Here is a 25,149-nt window from a genome sequence, read left to right on the forward strand (position 1 = left end):
TTTTTGTTCAATGGATGATAATTGTCTAAAAAAATCCTAAGGAAAAAACTAAATTTAATTGTTACCACTTGAGAATTTGTAAGTAGATAGAATTGTGAATGGGATTGTATTTATTTATTTTTTTTATATATGGTTGATTGATAGAGTAATGCTCCATATAATCGAGTCCTTCTAATATGTCTAGTATAATTAAGTCGGACTTTTGTGAATTTTATTGAATGACAATCAATATTATAGTGACTAAAACAATTTTTTTTTAAGTAACTTTCCCATTTAATTTAAGGGTAACTTTTACTTTGTAATGATTTTGATTATATTTTAATGTGTATTCAAATCGATGCATGATATTAGGCTAATAAGATCAAACTAATACATTATTTATTAAATGTTTTAAAGGGTAAAATTTATATTAAATATACAAGTAGTAATTTTTATATTATATAAAATACGCAACTTTAAAAACTTTTAGGATAACTCTAACATGTCTTTCAATAAGCTAATGAAAGTCAAATGTATTCAAGTAGTAATTTTAAATATACAAGTAGTAATTTTAATGTTATATAAAAAGCGTAACTTAAAATTTTTTAGGCTAACTCTAACCTGTCTTTCAATAAGCTAAAGAGTCTGTAGAATTCAAGAATTTATGGAACTTTTTATTTTAAAATATATTATACCCCATATAAAACCTATTGCAAGGTTGTTATAATGCATTTTTATATATCATTAATACCTTTAATTTAATTACATATAAGTAAATATTTTTTTTTTTTTTAAATGTCAATTTAGGAGTGAATCAAATAAGATTACTCATGACTATTTTTCCAATATTCAAATGCATTTATCACTAAAAGGTCAAATGAATGTGTATGATAAAGAATAGAAGAGGATATATGTCGTCGTAACTTTTAAAATAATTTTATATTATACTAAGTTAGGGCAGCTAACACATGCCATATACAATTAGCCATATTCGAAAAGCACTTTTGGTTTGGCTTTCGTCTAAACTTAAGTTGTTGCATCATTAATAACGAGGGACAAACTATAAACAAATATTTTTAGAGGTATCAATATCCGCACACTATTATAAAGAGTTTTAAAAAAAGGCATTTATCATTAATGAGGATAGAGAATTACATAAATATTTTAGAGAGTACAATCTAAATTTTCTTAAACTTTTAAAAATGCAGGGATATAGATTGTAGTCAGCTTAAGTATTTGAATGAACATAGGTGACCCAAAATATAATTAAAGTATATTTATTATTTTTTGAGGATGATTATGAGAAATAAATATGATATTTATATCATAGGTACTTAGGCTCCCTCTTTGTACCAAATATTATTGTAAGCCTTTGCATCCGAGCAATGATTTTTACTAATTAATTATTAACGTTATTATTCACAATACATCACATACACTTTCAATTTAACATGTTTTTTATTTTTTAATGCAATCTAACTTAATTTTTTGTAGGGTTGTTTATGTCAACGGTAATTTTTTTTTTTCTTCTTTTTTTACAGCTTGGTTGTTGAATAATATGATTATATTTCTATGGAGTATTAGTTTTGGTAAAAATGATCCATAATATTATTAATAATTAATTTTTAATGCATATTAGATTTTTACATTACATTTTTTAATTTATACAATTTAAATATTTAATTTATAGGTTGAAAATTTTATAATAATTATTACAGTTGGTTGATGCGTGCGTAGCACGCAGCGACCCAACTAGTTAATGAAAAATGAAATACAGTGCATGAATATGCATATATACATGATAATAGTACCCCTATCCCGTTTTGCATTTAGTGAACTATTTATGATTAACTTGGATTATCAAAATGGATAACGAGGATAATAGGGCGTGTTTGGTAACTACTTTTGAAATAATATAGGTTAATGATTATACACACTTTTGGAAATTGAATACTGTATACGTAAGCTTGCATAGCATATATCTCTAATAAGATTAAAGTAATGTTGCATATACGTACTTTTATAGTTGTTTAGTTAACACAAATAAGGTACTAGACTACTACTAGTATAATAAGATTTCAAAAGCACAAACATCGTCTTGATTAACGGGTATTTAGTTTACACAAAATAAAGTATTAATAAACCAAGTAACCAACCAAAGTTACCAAACCCCATCCAATCCAACCCTATAATTTCTAAATTATTCCTAATCTACATACAGACAGAAGGGAACCATCCATTGGGATCATTTGGGGCACGGCACTTGATAGTAAACTATGGTATTTAATTAGTTAATGAACCTAAATAACCTTATTTTAGTTATTAAATATTAGGATATATATAGTGATTAGTGTCGAAGGAGAGATAAAAATTCAAATTCCGACCCCTATAATATTTTTGGTAGATTTACAATAAGTTAAAGAGAAATATTCCGACTGTCATCAATGACGAAAATATACGATTCCAAAATACGTCATCATATTAACACTGACTATAGCGTTATAGCATGTCAAATTATTTATGTACAAACCTTACGTGAACTACAATATTCTTTTTTAAACATTAGTACATTACTTAACATGGTTGGCCTTATCATATGTTCACTTAAAGAACAAAGTAATTCTTATAATACTGATCAATGAAGTAATCTCTGTAATAATGATCGAGTAGCCCCTATAACATCTATGAAGTAACTCTACAATACTAACTGAGCACTCCTATAACACTAACGAAGTAACCCCAATGATGACTGACCTGACCGCGCGACCTTTAAGAATTTGTAATTAATTAATAATGAATTTGTGTTGATGACGAAATATAAGATTCCAAAATACGTCATATTACTCATATTAAATAGTTTTATAGCGTGTGTATATATATATATATATATATATATATATATATATATATATATATATATATATATATATATATATATATATAGAAAAGTGATATACTTTGATACCAAGTGTTTGTTCTTGTCTTTAAACTTAAGATGAAATTTCAAAGTTGGTTTGACTGACCTTAAATCGGCCAAATTGGTCAGATCAGATTCTACACTCATGTAACAGTAAATGCCAATTATTTATATACTCTATGTTCTTTAATAATTTGAGTTAGGCAGTGATAATATTCACGTCTTAAACTTTCTCATTCAAAGTGCATGTATGAATTGAATGAAGAATATGGGAAACCTCTCTGAATGATATATTCTTACAGACAGATGGGATAAGCTTGTTGATTAAGCTACATGTATATGACAGTCAAGCCGTCCATGTATGACTACATAAACAGAATTTCTCGGGCGTACGTTCATAACTCTCCTGAGTACCTATGTGAGATAAGGATAAAAATATGGATATAGGAAAAAAATTATAAGAAATAGTAAAAAAAAAAAAATGTCACTGCAAAATTAGGGCCTGTTCTGATTTATTGAAGTGAGCTAAATTGAATTGAACTGAACTGAATTGTTTATGAGAGAAGGAAATTAGGAACGGAACTGAACTAAACTTGAACTGAAATTAAACTTAAGAGAACAAGTCCTTAGTGGGATTATCGACTGCAAAAAATAGTAGGGAATGCTAAGAACAATTAGTTGAAAAAAAGGAAAAAAAAAAAAAACTTAAACCGACTCTAATTTCACTTTATAATATATAATCGATATTTATTGCTCAAGAAAGAATCCGATTTATTAAATTGTATGAGATCCATCTTAAAATATGTAAGGTAACTTATATAAACGAGCTAATATAGATTGTTTCTATTGGTTTATAATTTATTAACATAGATATTGAGTTATATAAATGTCACATTTATATAACATTTAAACCGGTTAATAACTTGAAGTATAAAATGACTTTTAAACTGGTTAACTTGAATTATAAGGTCTTGATTTACGTATTTATGTAAATGATCAATTAGTTTAATTGATAGAGTATTAAAGAAAATTTGAGATCTAATATTTTTTGCATTATTTGGTCTTAAGGCTCTCTTTTACCTCCAAATAATCTATTTGGGCACTTACTTGGGTTTTCAACTATCAATAAGAAGTTAAGATGTGAGCTCGAGTAATACTCTCTAAACACTTTTTTTTTTTTATTTAGAGAGCCACAAAGGAAAGGGATGAGAATCTATCTCATGATCTCTTAAAACCGAGAGGGTTAATATGCGACTAATCAGATCCAAATAATATGGGTATCTATAATCATTGTACGGTCAAATAAGGTATTCATTATCAATCATTTAGCTAAAGTAATGTACTTAATAAAATACATGTACTGCAGTGACTGGTAATACATTTTTTAGGAAAAACACATGTAAATATTTTCAGTAAATATGTAATACATAGAAAAGGCATCTAGTGTTATTTTTTAAATCCACTTTTAGGGGTCTCTATTTATGCGCATTTGGACTTTCCTTCTTTTTCATCAATTAGTGCAGTAACATGCAGAAGTTTCACACTTGCATGAGAATAAAGATGTTAAAAACTAGCTTGTAAAAAAAAAAAAAAAAAAAAAAAAAAAAAAAAACTAAAAGTGTGAAAAACTAATCAAATGACCTTAATCAAACAAAATTAGATTAAAATCTCAAGTTGAATGTACACAATAAATTAACATTAGGTAAATTTATAATACTATCTCCGTTACAGGTTATGTGCAACGATTAGACATTTTTCCTCTCTACTTTATGTCAAACCGTTGCACATAACCTGTAACGGAGATGGTAGATCTAATTTGACCTCACACAACTCAACCGGTTACCCAGTTGATACATCTACTTGTTGTAATGGGCAACTAATTGATCACTAAAATATCTTTATATATAGGTTTATAAAATTTATAAATATTGCTGACCTATGAAGTTTTGGTCTTATGATGACTGAGCACATAGTTTATATTGCCTTATCCCTATTTGTAACCACTACAAAAAAATGTCCATATAGAAACGGAATTCTAGCGACGGAATTTTATCCGTTTCTAAATTAGAGACGGAATCAAAAAATCCGTCTCTAAATTAATTTAGAGACGGAATTTAAAAATCCGTTTCTAATTTAGAAACAGAATTAAAAATTCCGTCGCTAAATTAGCAACGGAATTGAAAATCCGTCTCTAAATTAGAAACGGATTTTTTTTCCGTTGCTAAATTTGCAACGGATTTCTTTTCCGTTGATGAATCTAGCAACGGATTTTTTTCCGTTGCTAAATTTAGAGACGGATTTTTTTTCCGTTGCTAAATTTAGAGACGGATTTTTTTTCCGTTGCTAAGTTAGCAACAGATTTTTTTTTTCCGTTGCTAAGTTAGAGACGGAATTTTTTTTTTCCGTTGCTAATATGAGCAACGGATTTTTTATTCCGTCTCTAGATAATTTTTTAAACTAATTATTTAAAATATTACATTAGAGACGAATTATGTAAGTTAAATTCATCTCTAAACTAGAAACAGATTTTCAAATCCGTCTCTAATTTAGAGACGGATTTGAAAATCCGTTTCTAAACTAGAGATGGATTTTAAATTCCGTCTCTAATATTTCTTTCATTTATTATCAATTATGTGCGTAAAAGTAAACAAATAATATTTGGTATAGTTGGTAAGAGTATCAATATTTGACATTGAGGTCACGGGTTCGACTCCTACTAACAGTAATATTGCGATTGGAGATTCAAGGAGCGTTACATGGAAAGTCGAGTCGGGTTGACCCGAGTGAGGTCGACCCAAATAGCAGCTTTTTTTTCGATTCAAAATATTTTTTCCGTTGCTGAATCTAGCAACGGATTTTTTTTTCCGTTGCTGAATCTAGCAACGGATTTTTTAATCCGTTGCTAAAGCTAGCGACAGATTTATTTTTCCGTTGCTAAATCCAACGACGGATTTATTTTTTCCGTTGCTAAATCCAGCGACGGATTTTTTTTTCCGTTGCTAAGTCCAGCGACGGATTTTTTTTTTCCGTCTCTAAATTCATTTAGCGACAAGGTTTTTACCAACGGAGTGATTCCGTTGATAAATCCGTAGCTAGCTATGTCCAGCGACGGATTTTTAGCAATTAGCAACGGATTTCACCTGTTGCTAAAAGGCCAAATTTTTGTAGTGAACAGAGAAGGTACTGGGAGCGGACTGCCGCAAACAAATTTGCATACGACTGGTTTGGCTGATAAGTTTCACTTGTTGGCTGATATGTTTCATTTGTTGGCTTACATGTTTTTTTTTTTTTTTTTTTTTTTTTTTTTTTTTTTTGGATGATATATTCCATTTGTTGGCTAATATATATATATATATTTTTGTGTTGGCTGATATTCATTTTTTTGGCTGATATGTTTTTTTAATGTTAAATATTTCGGATGTTTCTTTTGTTGGTTGCTATCAAAGATCATCAGTTGACTTTTTTTTTTGGTTACTTGTTTCATGATTTAATTTTTTTTAACCTTGTTTAGTTGCACCAAAAATTTATAGAGGGTATGAAGGGTTTTTTTTTTTTTTCCTTTTTTTTTATTAATTGATTAATTTTTTTTTTTACAAAGATTACGAAGTTACTAGTTAGTAATTGTATATAAGTACAATAAATCGGAAAACTCTAGGCGCATAGGCCCTATGTATGAGACATGCGAAGAGGATTTGTAAATAATGAGAATTTAAGGGTAGAAAATATGATGGCAAAAAGTACCACTACATGCATAATAGTACACAAAAAGTATTATTCAAATAACTTAATTATACTTTAATTTAATGGTACATTATACATCATAATAGTATACAAAAATGTACCACTGTACCATTTAAAGAGTGAAAATATACCACTGAACCCCATATTGCCCTACTATTTGCATGTCATATACATAAACCCTATGCGCCTAGATGAACAAATCAATATGCTTGGTCCAACTTTATAGTTGGGCATTGAGATCGACTCTTTGTTTCTCCATAGGAAGAACTTTTTCTAGTGAGTTAGGATCTCCTTATCTTCCCCACTTATCATGGGTTGGGCCTATTATGACAAGTAAATTTCAAAATGAAAATAATTTTCAATTTACATTTGTAAGATCTGAGGAATCAATGCCACCTAACGAAGTATTAGGGCCTGTTCCGATTGACTGAACTCAACTGAACTGAACTGAACTGAACTGAGCTGAGCTGAGCTGAACTGAACTGAACTAAACTGAACTGAACAAAACTTATTAATTAGTGATTTTTAACTACGGATTAGTGATCTTTGATTATTTATTGATTATTTATTACTATACATATGTGTATATACAAATGTACATATTAAAATATTTACGAAAAATATACTATATAATTATAATTATAAAATGTATGGAAAATATATTAAAAACTTGAAACCTCTAAACATTTTAAACACATATACTATTTATTATTATTATTATTATTTATTGATGATTATTATTACTATTTATTGATTATTATTATTAGTATTATTATTTCTATTATTATTATTATTATTATTATTATTATTATTATTATTATTATTATTATTATTATTATTATTATTATTATTATTATTATTATTATTATTATTATTATTATTATTATTATTGTTTTTGTTGTTGTTGTCGTTGTAATAAGAGCTTAAAAGAATGAAATTTGGCTTTATATCATTAGCAATATCATTAGACATAAATTATGAGCTGAACTGAACTGAACTGAGCTAAACTGAACTGAGCTGAACTGAACTGAACTGAACTGAACTGAATTTCAATGGAACAGAACAGGCCCTTAGTTCTAGAACTAAGAAGATCTCCAAAGGCAAGCTAAGCTAAACTAATTGCCAAATTAGCTTTTTTCATGCCATGTCAGATTTCAAGTTAATTTTCTTTGGTGGTTATTTTGTATCGCAATGAAATTTTTTTGATGCAGTAGGTCACACCGTGTGGCAGGGGTTACTCGAGTTATTTGTTAGAGGTTTTTTGAGTTATTCAGTCAGGGGTTACTTGAGCTACTCGGTCAGGGGTTATTTGAGGGGTTTGGACAAGGGTGACTTGAGGGGTTACTTGGTTAGGGGTTATTCGAGAGGTTACTCGGTCATGGGTTACTCGAGTTACTCGGTTAGGGGTTATTCGACTTACTCGGTTAGGGGTAAGGAGTTCGGTCAGGGTTTACTTAAGGAGTTCGGTCTGCTATTACTTGAGGGTTCAGTAAGGGGTTACTCGTTCAAGGGTCATTCGAGGGGTTCTATCATGGATTACTCGAGGGGTTACTTGGTCAGGTTTACTTGAGGGGTTACTCGGTCAGGAGTAACTCAAGTAACCCCTGACCGAGTAACTTGAGTAGTCCCGACAACTCGAGTAACCCTTGACCGAGTAACTTGAGTAACTCCGGAAACTCCAGTAACTCCTAATCGAGTAACTTGAGTAATCCCGACAACTCGAGTAACCCTTGGCTAAGTAACTCGAGTAACCCCTGACCGCGAAACTCGAGTAACCCCGGCCCTGACCGAGTAACTCGAGTAATCTACACAGGCTGGATACAAAAAATTTACTTAGCTATTAGCTTATTATTAAAATGAGCTCCACTAATTAGTTTTTTAAAATTTAATTTTATTAATTATTAATGCTATACAGTATTGTGTAAATATTTGTCACAAACAAATTGTATATTTTAACTCTAAGGATCAAAATAATAGCAAAAGACTTTTAAAAAATGCAAGCAAGCCTATATATACAACCAGTATAATGAAATTGCTCTTAGTTGTAAAATGGCCAGAATGATACCCCCTCCATGTTTTAATAAGTGTTACACTTTGACTTTTTTCACTATTCACATATTGAGTTTAATTTGACTTGATTAATTTAGTACTCCCTCCGTCCCAAAAAGAACGACCCATTTGGCCAAAACTTTGTCCCAAAAAGAATGACCCATTTGCATTAAAACACCACCAATTTGCAACAATATTTGTACAAAATCAGCTTCCCCATATAAAAATTTGATTTTCCATGTTATTTTATTACTTTCTCTCTCTATTTTTTTTACAAACCCCATGTAAATTTATCTTTCCAATATACGTTTACTTCTTTTTACTTAACTTCCTTAATACCCGCGTAATCAACCCAAATGGGTCGTTCTTTTTGGGATGGAGGGAGTAATATATAAAAAAAAAATGTTATTGTACAATACATGGTTGGATTCGATATAACGTTTACTTTCACAATATCAATTTTCGTATAACTTTATTAACATATGATTAGATAAATTAATGGTCAAAGTAGTGTCTTGGCATGTGTGTTTAGTCTAACTGTAACACTTATTAAAACAACACTTATTAAAACACAAAGGGAGTAGCTTAAATTTCAGGCCTTTTTTCTCCAAACTCTGAGCTTAAACAAAACTAATGTATTTCTTCGTATTAACTTAGTTTAGGTAAAAAAAAAAAAAAAAAAAAAAAAAAAAAAAAAAAAAAAAAAAAATTAATTTTTCCTCTTAAACCCTCAATCATGTACTTAGATACAGGTAGTGTATTAACGTTTATTATTAGATTTTTTCTTTTTTATTGCTTGATCCATTTGACAAAATCTGAAATCCTGAAATTGATAAGCTAAGGTCACGTACATACCAAATTACTCGTCTTTTAAATCTTTATTTAAACTATCAATTACTCAATTATATATATTTTCCTTAATCTTGCTTGTATGTTGTTATGTTTCTATCACCCCATTTTAATGCTAAACACGTGACTGATAAACACCATGTGATTAAAATGAAAAAGAAGTTTCTACTTAGTCTCGAAACATTCATGGATATATAAGAACACACATATAAAATGTACCCATATAATAACATTATTTGACTTGAAAAACTTACATTAGGATTGGATTTTGTTTAATTAGACAACTACGTGCTACACGTCTACACATACCACTTAGTACAACTTGGATATCTACTAGGGTACTTCTTTAGATAAACTAGTTAATTAATTTACATGCATAACATTATAATACATACTGCATAAGTAGCTAGTTTTCAATAAGCCCTTCCGTATGATGGTTTCTTGACATAATGTTCCGATATCATCACTCCACCAAATAACCTAGCAGCTTGCGCACTATCAATAACTCTCTCCTTTGGGGGACGATGACCATAATTTTGTGGTCGAGTTTGAATTTGAGTTTGAGCTTGAGCCCTTCTCGGTCTTTGCCCTCTCTTTTCGTCGAATTGCTCTAACAACATGAAGGCATCTTTGGCAATGTGATGGGGAAGGGAAGAATAAGAAGCCATATGATCTAATTTAAGTTGCAATGTGTTTTAGCACTTGAAATTAGAGAAGTGAATAAATGTATATGTTTTTGGATGGTAGGCTAACTATAATGCTTGGCATATATATAGGCTAGAAATAGTGGTTATGAAGCATTGAAGCTTAATTATATTCCTCACGTTGATTTTTTTATGTTAATTGCCATTATGCAATTCATATACTTGTAGTCTTTTAAAAACCTTTTAATTGGGAATCTAGTTAGTTTTAAATTCACTTTTTCCTTTATTGATGCTCAATTATTGAGTCTCTAATGTTTATAAGAAGAATCTCTCTCTTATCTAAATAGAATATATATAGAAGTCTAAAGAAAAGAAAAGGACTACTCAATGGGGAGGGGGATGGTGGGGAGAGAGAGTTCTTTCTAGAATACGTGCTCTCAACGCATATATTGCACTATATATATTTGTAATTTTTTATCATTACATTGATATTTTTAATATACTATTATAAATGTATTTTATGCTACTAGTATATAGGTTATTTTAGTAATACTATTTATATTCATTATAAGAACAGTGGTACAATATACTCCGTATGATAACAATTTATATACTTATTTATATCATTTAAGTAATAATGTTTATTCGTATTTTATATTTTTTCAAAAAAAAATATTTATTTTATGTTGGATTAATATTTTCAAAAATAACATTTACATTGTAGATATTATAAGACTAATTCACGTGAAAAAATGAACAAATTATATTATATATCCTTAAAATAAAATATATAGTAGTCATTTTTCAAACGACTGCTGTAAAACCGAATAGTTAAGTTGAATGATGAGCTTTATGCGGGTTTATTCTTATTATTATTATTTTAATAAGTGCATAGCCCTTGTGTATAAAAATTGCACGTATTGTATACATGCGCGCTTAAGTACGAAAATATGCCTAAACGAGCAGATCAGCTGCACATAATAAGACTGGTCTCGCGTTTGGAGACCTTTAACCATGCGTAAAGGAGCATGTCATGTATGTGTTCCCGTGTTGGCACAAGACCCTCACAGCCTTAACGCTGCCTAGTAAAGTAACGGATGTACCTTTACGCTAGAATATTTTCTAGTGATTTTGGTTTGCTAGGAAGCTTTTTAGATAGAAAATTATTAAAAGGTTCACATTCTACATAAATATTCTCTATATATATTTTGATAGTGAAGTATATGAGTTTAAGTAAGAACGAATCTACACCTAACCTTAAAGTCCTTAATTAATTGAGCTTCAAGATTTTAGTACCTTAATCATTTGTGTTGAAGTGTTTGTTTAGGAGTCCCTAAAAAAAATGTTTGTTTAAGAGAAAGGGAGAGAATACAGATCTTGTAATTAAGATGCATTGTAAAATGTAATCTCGTTATTCTATTTTACTAAGTATTGGATTAGTGCACCATTGGTTGCCGTTGCCACTACCACTAAGAAGATTAGATCGATATATTTATAGAATTAATCATTGATTAGTGAAAGATTTTATACTCATCTAATATCTTGTTGCTAGCTTCTCACTATCTTACATTCTTTGCAAATGATACCAAAACTTTACATCTTTAATATTGTAAAAATAAAATAAAATTTTTCTTTTTATGATATGAATTAGTGCTTGTTCTTTTTTGTCCAATTTGTTAGAGATAAAATTAAATTAATAATTCGCAGCTTCCATTCTTTCCCTTCCCTATAGGACAAATAAAATCCAAGGTTCTAAAGGCCAAAATTGAACCAACATGCACTTTTTTTTTTTTTTTTTTTTTTTTTTTTTTTTTTTTTTTTTTATCAAAACATTGGTTGTTTTCACCCTTTATTTTTAAACTATTGGTGTATGTTTGTGTTATTAGTTTTAATGAAACTATATTGTTTGAATGTAATGATTCCACTGATCTATCTATGATGGAATTATTAAATCTAATTAAATTTATTGAATTTAGTACTTGGTATATAGTAAAATCGGCTTGTTATATATATATATTACCTCCAATTTTTTTTAGATGCAACTTTGGAGTATTATATGAGAGATATATAAAATATTTCAAAGTTGTAACTAATAAAATCGGAGGTATTATATATATTCAAGCTCTGGTGCCAAATATTTGGATCCAACCTCGAAAACTTTATCAGCTAATTAAGTTGGTTGGCATTAATAAGGAGGACGCTCTAGCTAATACTAACAACAGGCTCATTTTTACAAAATTACTCGACGTTATCTCACATATATGATAGATGAGGATTGTATTCAAGAGGTCTCAATCTACTTTAGTTTGGGTGGGCTAAAAGTTTAGGAAGGATTCTTTCTTAACCAAACTGAATTATTGAAGAAGAATATGTATGAGAAAATTCGATCTGCAAGACCGATGATATGGGATCAACTTGTTGATTAAGCTACAAATGTCATTCAGTCAAGCCGACCAATTTAATTTGATTAGATATAAATTCCTCCGCATATTCGAAAATTCAACTTGCTTTGTATAGATTTTATTTGAGTGTAAAAAGTAAGAAAGGCAATTAGAGAAGTAGAGATTACATCTTTCAATACATGTAACAATTTAACATGGACGACAATATGTATGAGTAAACTATTTCCTCCGTTAATGGTTATCTGTAACTATGAAATTTTATATATATCACAAATGATATACCTCAAATTTGCAGATGATCATTAATGGAGGTAGGATTATGTATCCATATTCCATGCTAACATAGGGATAAAGTAAAATTTGTAATTCTTTCTAAAACAGACGAAAAAGAAAAGTAAATAGTATTATAGTAGTACGTAGTTGCAGGCCAGCTTTGGACATTTTTTTTCTCACCCGCAAAACAGGCCCCCCAAAAAGTAGGGCTCCATAATTAAAAAAAAAATGATGACTCATTAAAAAAAACATAACTTACCTATTCACCTTCTTCCTGTAAAAGACCACCATTTCATAATTTGTAGTATTATAGAATTATTATTAAACTTAGTAATATGAATACTTTCCTCTATAATTTGTAGTAATGTACTAAAAAAAAGGCAATTTTTGCAACGAAAAAAAGCCAATTTATAATAATAATATTTTTAACCTTTTAAAAATAATAGTCCTTTAAAAATATAAGGGCCCAATTTTTATAGTTAGAACAGGGTCATCAAATTGCCGAAGAGGTCCTAGTAGTTGTTTGGGAAATAAAATGAGAAAATTATACACATATTGTCAATCAATTAAAGCTAAGGTTAATTAATCATTCTAAATAATATATATAGTGGCTAATGCAAATGCAAGTTATTGCTATATATGAATTAAGGAGTGATAAGTTTTAAGATCAATACATATATACCTCGTATCTCAGGGCTTTACCCTTGGTTTGCACCCAAAAAAAAAAAAAAGGGAAATTATCATTGATACACCTGTGATTTTGGCTTTTATCAATGATACACTTACTTATGTTTTAGTTATCAACGGTACCCTTATAGTTTGTACTAATTAACAGTTGTGACATTTCCGTTAAATAAAAGTTAAATTTTTTTTATAATAGTATTATTTAAAAAAAACTAAAAGTAAAAAAATTACTTAAATCTATTAAAAAATACTTAAATCTATTTTTTAAAAAATCTATTGAATTAAAACTAAATTTTTTTATAAAAAAACCTCCCCTACCCATCCCATGGCTGTCGGTAGCTACCCCCATCCACCACCCCTCCCCGTCCTCCTCCCCCACCCTAGCAGCAACGCCCTTTCCTCCTCCCCACCAACGGCCGACACCCCAAACACCTTCACTTCCGTCGGACGATCCACCCCAGCTCACCCTCGCCACCCCTATACCCTCCCTTTCCCCAAACCCACGTTGTCTCCACCGCCGCCGCAACAACTCTTCGCGTACTCTGATATCACTACCGGTAAAGCTTATCCCAACGCGAAGCTATTCCTTGCGACCAATTCGAAGTCGCTTTTCAAGCGATCGAGCTTTGGATCGCTAATCATTCTGTTCTTCCGGTGGAAAACTCTCTCGGTAGTTCGAATCATCAAATTACGACCTTTTGCTCCGGCATCGGCTTTATATAGTAGGTGAGCGATGTTCAGCTTTCAGTTTGCAGGGGTGCGCAGGGGTAGGTCGGCCGGAGCGAGTTAGGGTGTTCTGGCACCGGTCGAGGGGAGGGAGGGGATGGTGGGAGGGGTGGCTACCGGCAGCCAAGGGTGAGAAAGGGAGTTATTTTTTTAATTTTACTTTTATTTTAACATATTTAAGGTTAATATTAGTTTTTCTTTTTAAATAAAACTATTAAAAATTAAATTTAACATTTATTTAACAGAGTGATTACAACAGTTTATTTGTACAAACTACAAGGGTATCATTGATAAGTAAAACTAGATTGAGTGTATCAATGAGAAAAGTCAAAACCATAGGTGTATCATTGATAATATCCCAAAAAAAAAAAAAAAAAAATACATACCCCGTATAAGATGGGACACAGTACAAATAGAAATCAAGTATCAATGTATTTATTTTTTTATTATTGACATTGCGCATTTAAATTAGGACTGTGGCAATAATTGAGGTTTATTATTTATTATTTGATTGTTAACATTGCGCATTAAATTTCACCCTCTTATATTTAATATTTTTTGAAAATATCATTTTGATGCAAACATTGCATTACAACTCTTGCAAGTATAGATTACTAGATTAGTATTTAGTAGCAATACCTATTTATATTATAAAGATGAGATTGACAAACTTATTATTACAAAATGCCTTGACCTACAACCACCACTTAGTACAACTTAAATATGATACTAGGGCAATTCTTCAACTAGTTGACATATATTCATGCATTACATTAAATTTACATACACTACATATTTTTAGTAATAAGCCCTTCCAAAGGAGGATTTCTTTCCTTTCTTAGCATAATAATGTTCACAAATCATCACTCCACCAAATAATCTAAAGTCGATGTTCGCTCTCTCTTCTCGTGATTTCTTTCCTTTCTTAACATATTTTCTATATAATAAAGTTAAAACATGTTACTAACGCGTATGATTTTACTAATCATATAGAAAATATGTTGTTAGGTTAATATTATTCCATGTTGATAACATTTTTTATAATTAATCGGTAGAATAAATGTACATATAATATATAAATAATTAATTATAGAACTTTTTAACTTGATATTAGGAATTTAGTTAATAGTTCACTATGAATTTATTCTTTGTTTTATACTTGTATATGACTATATGAGTCTTATTTATTTATATTAAATGTCTCTTTCATCTTATCCATCTAAATAGTACGTAGAAGTTTAACTTTATGAGAAATGAAAACAACTAAACAAATAAGGAATATTTAACAAGTGGAAGGGAAGATCGAGTTAATGACAAATTTAAGACACATGGATAAATAACATAAATTACTTTTTTAAAAAATAAAAAAAGTCTCTTTCAGAGATATATTATTCCATATATAATTGAAACATAATCCGTACTTCTTCCATTTCTAAATAATTGCAACACGTACTCTTTCTAAACAAATTTTGCTCATTTTGTATAAAAATAAATTTTTGACCACATTTTTACTACTTTTTCCGTATTAAATTAATTACAAATTGTATCACTTTTTAATTAAGCTATTTATCTCAACTTACTTGCTACAACTACAGAACACCACCCATCTTATGCGGGAGGGTAACACTGTTGCTCATAATTTAGCACGCATTGTGCCTTTTGGTGTTGAACAGGTATGGGAGAACCATAGTCCATGTGAGGGTGCTCCATACATTTTGATGGATAAATTAATAATATAAGGCACCATCCGATTTTCCAAAAAAAAAAAAAAAAAAAAAAAAACTACTGAACACCACCCAATAAAATTTGAAATCATCAATTATCAATTAATCATTTAAAAATATATTGTGGTTAACTTAAATTATCAAAGTAGCTAGTGCGACAAATATACATATATTTAATTAGTCATAGGTAATATTTTTTCTTATAAGTTTACCTACATATATAATTAGATATATTAGTGATTAAAATTACACATCAATTAATAAGCATAAAAGCCAAAGTATTACGAATATGTTTCGACAGAAAAAACACTTTCAACAATATAAGAAAAAGAGGGAAAGCGACCATTCAAAATAAAGAAATGGCCGGTGCATAATTATTAGAAAATGCTCGCAAAATTGAACTAACTTGAGAAACTATAAGAAAATTAGCCTTGGAGAAAAAAGAAATGGTAAGGTGAGATGCCTTCAATAAAGACCTAAAGGAATCACGTACAAAGAACTATGTAAGATTCTAGAAAGGAAATAATTTTTTTACGTGGTATTATAATTTTTAAATAGATAAAAACGAATATTTGGTGAATTTGGCTCTATATTTGCTTGAAGAAGCAAAAAATCAAATGGATCGGAATATAAATAGAGATACATGAACCATATGTTCCTTTAATTTTGCTAGAGGGGTGCAAAAGGAACAAAATTCAAGCTCTTAAAAACAACTTTATGTAACAAGTGGAAAGATTTGGTCTCTATAATAAACGTGTCAATGACTCAATGTACGTGTTATGGTCCATGATCTCTATTGTACTAGCCTATTAGGCAACAAGGACGATAAAAATAATGTCCATCTAAAGTACTTCAAATGTCTATCATATTTTTTTTCTTTTTTAAATTATTTGATGTATGCATAATTTAGAAATTTAAAGCATACACCACGTACATATATATAGGGTTTGTCAAGAATTAACCCGATCTAGATGTTTGATTTGACACAATTACATTTACATATGTGACGTATATAGATATTGTTTAGGGTATTTATACCCTAGACACGTGGACCAATGAGAGGACGCCACGTGTCTAGCTCAGGATGGTCCATGTGACTCAACATCCTCATGACACTTGGCACCCTCAGATATGCCTCTGAAATGGCGGCCTTCAAGGGCCCAAATCCCTAGGAGCGCCGTAAAACGGCACAGCCCACTAAAATCTAGGTCAAGTGACCTAGGTAGGGGCACATTCTCCAACGACCCTATAAATAGGGAAATATTTCCCCCCTTTGGGGACACATTTTTTCAATCATTTATTACACCTGCATTCTCTTACATCGGAGAAAGACCTGAGCTTGGAATCCGAGCAGATACTCACCTAAATTTCCGTTCTCTTTATTCCGTTTCAAGTTACTAACTTGACCGTCGGAGGCGGAGCTCCAACTACCCGGAGTCTCCGTTATTTTGCAGGTACAGCTCAGTCGGATCAGACTTCGTGACGTAACTCTCCCAAGGGACAAAAACACCCAAAACATTTGGCGTCGTCTGTGGGGAGAGTACCTCGAAGATGGTTCAAGAGTATGTACCACCCCCTAACCGTCTGGGCGAAGACCCAGAAGTCTTTACAGACCATGAGGATGAAGATCCTCAAGTCGAAACCTTTACAGCCGAAGACGGCTCTCTCAGAATCAAGCGCATCCGGCCCAGAGACACTCTGGAGCGGGGTGCCTCCCAGGCGGGTACAAGCCGACCCTCTGGGCAGCCGGAAGGGGAAACCCAAACGGCCGCTGGATCAGCCCCTGCCACCCGAGACGAACTCATGAGATTCATGACAAGTTTCAAGGGTGAAATTAAAGAGCTGATCACCCAAAGTCGGGCTGGCCCAAGTAAAGGTCAGTCGACGAAGAAGACTCCTCCAGAGAAGGGGAAGTCAGTCAGAGACCGGCAGCCCACTCCTCATCCAAAGGAGAAGGCAGCCGGGACCATTGATTGGTAAAAAATTCTCCTTCCTAAGAGGAACAACAACACCCGCCAGACTCAGCAGCCGGTGGGAAGCAAAAAATCAACTCTTGATGCCCGGGAGATCATCAACCGGAAGAGAAACCAATCGCTGTCTGAGTCGGCTTCAACGTCGAACTTTCCAGACAGTTTCAACAACATTTCTGCAGGGAGTGTGCCCTCCTTGCATGAGAGCCAGACAGGTGGTAATACCGTCCATTCTGACCCTCATATGATTGGAGTTGTACCGTACGTGCCTACCCAGGCTTACGGACAGTAACCTCCTCACTTCATGCAGCCGGCTCTCTTTGGGGGTCAGGCGGCATATCCAAATGTCCAGCCATTGGACTGGCAGCTTCGTCTGCTGCGCCTGGGTGAACAACCTTCTGCGTTCACCCGGGAAATAACCGAGGCGGCCCAGCTGGCCAAGGTTAAGAATGTATTGGTTGGTACCTATGATGGTACCACCAATCCGGAAGACCACCTCATGGCTTACACCAACCTCATGTATCTGCAGGGGTTGGATGATGCCACTTGGTGTCGGTGCTTCCCGGCTACATTGAAGGGCATTGCCCAACAATGGTTTGGTAATCTGCCAGCCGGGTCCATCGATAGTTTCAGGAAGCTTGCCTTCCTGTTTGCTTCCAACTTCTCAATGAACATCCCTGCTAAGAAAACAAGCCTTGATTTGAGCACTGTTAAGCAGGGAGAGAGAGAAGGGCTGCGCTCATATGTCAGGCGGTTCAATCTGATCAAAATTCAGATTCAGGGACTGTCTGATGAGGTAGCTTTTACAGACTTTTTCAAAGGTCTGAGAGACGGGTCGACCTTTAAGTTCGACCTAGTCAGAAAAGGGGCTTTCACCCTACAGGCGGCCCTGAGGGAGGCGGAAAGCTACATTCAAGCTACCGACCTCTGCTCGCCTGGTAGCCAGTTAGACTCTAAGAAGTCCGAAAAGCAGAAAGACAACCGGCCTGCTCAGCCGGCTAAAAAGAAAGAAGAGAGCAAGAAAAGAAAAGAAATCTGGGCGGTAAGTGATTCTGACCAGCCGTCCCAGAAGAAGAAGAAAGAATTTAAACCGTACGTCCCAAAGTACGAGTTTAACAAGGACTGCAACTCTATCCTCATGGAGATTAAGGACCGACTGTCCCTAGAGAAGCCGAATCCAATGAAAAGTTCCATTCAATCATGGAACAAAAATAAATTTTGCCAATACCATGAGGAAGTTGGCCATGACACCAACGACTGCTTCAGCCTTCAACGGACGTTGGACCGTCTGGCTGACAAGGGAATGCTGAAGTCCTATATTTCTAAGTCCCCAGCCGGGGCTAAGAAGAAGAATAAGGGTCAGTCATCTAAGACTACCCCCCAGCCTGCTAGTAGCTCGGATACCGACAAGGAGCCGGTCTACACAATAGCAGGCGGGTTCTCATGCGGTGGCCCTACCATCCGGGGCACCAAGAGCCATCTTCGAAAGATGGACAAAGATGATGATGGGCAGGCGTCTGCAAGCTCCTCCTTCCCGGATGTTCTGATCACTGAGAAGGATAGCGGCAGTGTTCGCCGCCCACATGATGACCCGGTCGTCATTGAATGTAAGGTTGCCAACCAACTGGTCGGGCGGATCCTTATTGATACCGGTAGCTCATCAGACATCATCAGCCTCCGGTGCTTGCAGAAGCTAAAATATAATGACAACAGCTTGCATCCGGTCACCCACCCCCTAGTTGGCTTTGGGGGAGGGATGGTCTACCCAGTCGAAAGAGTCGATCTACCCATCCAGCTGGGTGAGAAAGGAAAAGGGCGACATCTGGTCGTCAAGTTTTTGGTCGTTGAGGAGCTGACCGCCTACAACATTATCTTGGGCCGGCCAAACCTCAATGAATCCAAAGCTGTAATCATCCCTTCTCTCATGTTCATCAAGTATGAGAGGGATGACGGCTCTGTTGGTTCCTTGAATGGGGATCAGAAGACGATCCGGGAGTGCTATCTCTCAGCCGTCAGAGATACCGTGGCCCTAGGCGGCCAGGAGCCAATAGACCTTGACAATATCAAGGAGGCCGATCAAGCTCCAGCCCCACCAGCAGCCGGAAAGAAAAGAAAGGCACCTATGCTGGTGGAGGTGAAGAAGGAGAAGAAATAGCAATCACTGACCGGTGAACGGTCAGATGAGCTCCGTCCCTAACTGGCTGGTGAGAATATTGACATACCTCTGGAGGACAGACGTCCGGAGCGTACCGTGAAGGTTGGGATGGTTGCCTTTGCTAAGTTAGGTGCAGACTTGCACCTTCTGCTGAAAGAATTCAAAGACATTTTTGCCTTTGAAGTGGAAGAGATGCCAGGCGTCAGCCCGGATCTCGATGTCCACAAACTCGCCGTGGATCCTAAAAAGAAGCTCATCCGGCAAAAGAAAAGAAATCACGGCGATGAAAGAAGTCAGGCGGCAGCTGCCGAAGTAAAAAAGCTGTTGGATGCTGGGTTCATTCGGCCATGTAATTTCCCCGACTAGGTGGCGAATGTTGTGCTTGTAAAGAAGTCGAATGGTACTTGGCGGATGTGTGTTGATTACACAGATCTCAACAAGGCATGTCCCAAGGACAGTTATCCGCTTCCTAAGATCGACAGTCTGGTCGATTCAACAACCGGGCATGCCTTGATGAGTTTTATGGATGCCTACTCCGGCTTCCATCAGATACCCTTGTGGAAGAAAGATCAAGAAAATACGGCCTTCGTCACTGATTTGGGGCTATTTTGTTACACGATGATGCCGTTTGGCTTGAAAAATGCGCCGGCTACGTTCCAGCGGATGATTAATACTGTCTTTATTAATCAAATTGGAAGGAATGTAGAGGCATACATTGATGACATGATAGTCAAATCCAAACAGTAGGCGGATCACCTTGCTGATCTCCGAGAAACCTTCACCACACTCAGGCGGCATAAGGTCATGTTGAATCCTAAGAAATGCGTCTTTGGTGTTGAGTCTGGGAAGTTTCTCGGATTCCTGATTGATCAAAGGGGGATAGAGGCTAACCCTGAGAAGATACAGGCGGTGATTGACATGAAGTCACCCCGCACTGTCAAGGAAGCACAGAGACTAACCAGTTGCCTGGCTGCTCTGGGGAGATTCCTCAGCCGGTCAGGTGACAAATGCCTTTACTTCTTCCAAGCAATCAGGAAGAAGACCAGATTTGAATGGGGGGATGAGGCTGAGGCGGCCTTTCAACGGCTGAAAGAACACCTCCACTCTTTGCCACGACTTGTTAGTCCACTACCTAGGGAGGTGTTATACATGTACTTAGCCGTCTCAGACCATGCCCTCAGTGTCGTTCTCCTTGCTGAGAGAGACGGTGTTCAGCTTCCGGTCTATTTCATTAGCCATGTCTTAAAAAATGCTGAGCTCCGGTACCCCATGGTAGAAAAATTTGGCCTTGCCCTGTATATGGCTTTCAAGAAATTAAAACCGTATTTCCTGGCTCATCCGGTAGTAATCTACACCGACTAGCCCCTCAAGCGGCCAATGTCTACTTTGGAGTCATCCGGCAGAATGTTGAAATGGGCTATTGAAATGCAAAGTCTTGAAATCACTTTTGAACCTAGAAAGGCAGTGAAAGGTCAAGCGTTTGCCGACTTCATTGTTGAAATGACACGACCGGTGCAACCGGATAATATTGACCAGGTTTGGAAAGTGTATGTAAACGGAAGATCAACGAAGAACGGCTGCGGTGCAGGAATCATATATGAGTCCCCTGAGGGGGACAAATTTGAATACGCACTGCGGTTTAAGTTTCAAGCCTCAAATAACGAGGCGGAATATGAAGCCCTGCTAGCCGGAGTCCGCATGTGTAAGGCGGCAGGGGCAACTAAAATTGACGCCTATTCTGATTCACAGTTGGTCGTCAGCCAGTATGAGGGAGCATATGAGGCTACTCATCCGGCTATGATCAAATATCTTCAGACAGTCAAAGAAGAGACTGGGGCACTTGAGGAATTCCACCTGAATCAATTGCCCAGGTCAGATAACAACCAGGCGGATGCGTTGTCTAAATTGGCTTCTTCCGCCTGCTGTGATACTCCTCGGTCGGACTTTTGGGAAGTTCTTGAAAAGAGAAGAATACATGAAGAGCCCATTAGAATCTTAGACCGAAGCTCTACCTGGATGGATGGCATCCGGGCATATCTAGCAGACGGTAAGCTTCCTGATTCACCATAGGAGGCAACCGTCATGAAAAAGCAAGCGGAAAACTTCGAGTTGAGAAATGGAGAACTCTTCAAGACGGGTTTACTCAAACCTTTATTGAAGTGTGTTACCCCAGAGAAGGGGAAATAAATTCTTGAAGAATTTCATGCCGGATACTGCGCCTCTCATATAGGCGGCAGGTCCTTAGCCGTCAGAGCCAGGCGGCATTACTTTTGGCCTACTCTTGAATCAGACGCCAAAGAGTTAGTCAAAAGATGTGACAAGTGCCAAAGGTTCGGCCCACTGATTCGCCGCCCGGCTACTGATCTGACGGCAATCCACAGCCCAGTCCCATTTGCCAAATGGGGCATGGATATCTTGGGTCCTTATACGCCTGCTCCAGGCGGAAAGCTCTACATCTTGGTGGCTGTGGATTATTTCACTAAATGGATAGAAGCTGAGCCGGTTAAGAACATCAAGACAAAGGATGTCATCTCCTTCATCTGGAAGAACATCATCACCCGGTTTGGGGTACCTATGTCTATGGTGTTTGATAATGGCCCTCATTTTGAGACCCCCCAGCTCAAGACTTGGTTGGGAGATCAGGGTATCTCACATTGTTTTGCATCAGTCGGCCGACCCCAAGCAAACAGCCAAGTTGAAGCCTTCAACAAACTCATCTCAGACGGCATAAAAAAATTGAAAGAGCCGCTGGTTTATGGGCAGAGGAATTAATTCATGTCCTGTGGGCCATCCGGACTTCTGCTAAAGGGGCAACCGGAGAAACCCCATTTCTTATGGTATACGGTGCTGAAGCCGTCTTGCCCATTGAGCATTATGAGCCGACTCTCAGAGTTATGCTCTATGATGAAGAGGCAAATTGGGAGGCCATGCGGCTGGCATTGGACTCCCTCCCGGAACGCAGGGGCAACGCTGCCCTGCACCATGAGATATACCGTCTGAGAATGACCAGAGCTTATAACAAGAGAGTGCACAAGCGTCCCCTGAAAGTGGATGACTTCGTTTTATGAAAAATGGAGGCAACCGGTAGGGCCAATGAGGCTGGGAAGCTAACCCCTAATTGGGAAGGCCCCTACCGGATTTATGAAGAAGTCAGGAACGGCACCTACCGTCTGGAAACCCCGGACGGCCGCCGCCTGCCTAGAACTTGGAATGTAGACAATCTAAAAAATTACTACTTCTGAGAATGTATAATTTTTGTAAACAGTAAGTCAATTAATGAAAATTCAGGCTTTGTTTGCAGACTTATTTTTCCCTTTTTATTGTTCGTCCGCCCGGGCAATACCCAGACGGACCCTGTGTTCAACCTACTAAGTTTGATACTTGGTTTGGTTGAATATTATAACCGTTTGTCCGCCTGGGTAAAACTCAGATGGACTCTTTGTTTGAATAACTAAGTTTGATACTTAGCGCAATTTAGTCCGCCTGGGTAAATCAGACGGACCCTTTGTTTAATTAATTACGTTTGATAGTGTAATTTAATAAATTGCTTGACCACCTGGGTAATACTCAGACGGACTACTCGTTCAACCAATTAAGTTCGATATTTAGTGTAAATCCAATGTTGTAATATCGCTCGGCCAACGATCCAATTAAAAACTAAGCACAAAAACGCTTAGTGGCTATACAACCGGTCTCAAACAAGACCAAAGGCCAATACGGCCGGATGGTTGCTTATTTTATAAAATCGCCTATCCCAATATGGACAAAGGTGTCCGGCGACACCCCTCCGGGTGCAATCGTCGCAGAGAACAGGCTATTCGTCGGTTCTATGTACAAATGCGGATGGCGAAAATTGAACGACCAAATTGGTCAATTCATAACTGTCTGATCAGAATAATCTATGAAGAACGATTAGGTTACCATGTACCAGATGCCCTAAGGCATCAGTCGGTCATCGGTTGAAATTCTTACTTGGGTTATTTATTCCAAAGTTGCACTCACTTCCCCTATTGGGGCAAAAGATTGTGTAATGGCTACACGTTAACCCCACACGGAATATAACCGTCTGGGTAAGAAGCTCAAAGCACCCGCTTTAATGGCCGGTTGTGCACTTGGTTTGGGGCAATCACCATTGTGATTGATTGGCCTAAAAACACTCCATACTTCTCCTAGTATCAAGTGTTTTCAAGCCAATCAATCAACTTGAAATAAAACCAACCATACAGCCGCCTAGGGGCAAGAGCAACCGGATAGCAAACTGCCGCATGCTTTTTTAAGTTAGGCAAAATATTAAAATTGCAAACAGATGCAAAATTCAAATTGAAAAACTCAAACACAAACAAGTATAAACAACCGGCTGAGCCGGAATACTTCATTAAATATTTAAACTTGCTCAAAGGCCAGAAGATGTTTTAACCGGAGTTACACTACAAGAAAACAGCAAAATTGCGACGGAAAAAGTTCGTCGTAAACTATGTAAAATCCGTCGTAAAATTGGTTTAAGACGGAATTCCGTCGTAAATGGTTGTCGGAAAACCCTTTGTAGGAAAATGGCCATTTTACGACGAAAATTCCGTCGTAAACCAATTTTACGACGGAAATAAAATCGTCGTACTTGGAATATTGGCCTTTCCTGAAGATTCGTCGCAAACCTTAGATTACGACGGAATTTTCCGTCGTAAAATATAATTTGCGACGGAATTTTCTGTCGCAAAATATTATTTACGACGGAAAATTCCGTCGCAAAATATTATTTACGACGGAAAATTCCGTCGCAAGTTATTATTTACGACGGAATATTTCGTCGTAATCTAAGGTTTGCGACGGAAAATTCCGTCGTAAATAATAACTTGCAACAGAAAATTCCTTCGCAATTTATATTTTGCGACAGAAAATTCCGTCGCAAATTATATTTTACGACGGAAAATTCCGTCGCACATATGTAAATTACGACGAAAAATTCCGTCGCAAATTGTATTTCCAGCCCAAAACTAATTTTGGTAATTTTCTGCATTTTCAAACCTGAATTTTTTTTA

The sequence above is a fragment of the Chenopodium album genome, chromosome 6 (assembly GCF_948465745.1).
Source record: "Chenopodium album chromosome 6, dcCheAlbu1.1, whole genome shotgun sequence".
Taxonomy (NCBI): Eukaryota; Viridiplantae; Streptophyta; class Magnoliopsida; order Caryophyllales; family Amaranthaceae; genus Chenopodium; species Chenopodium album.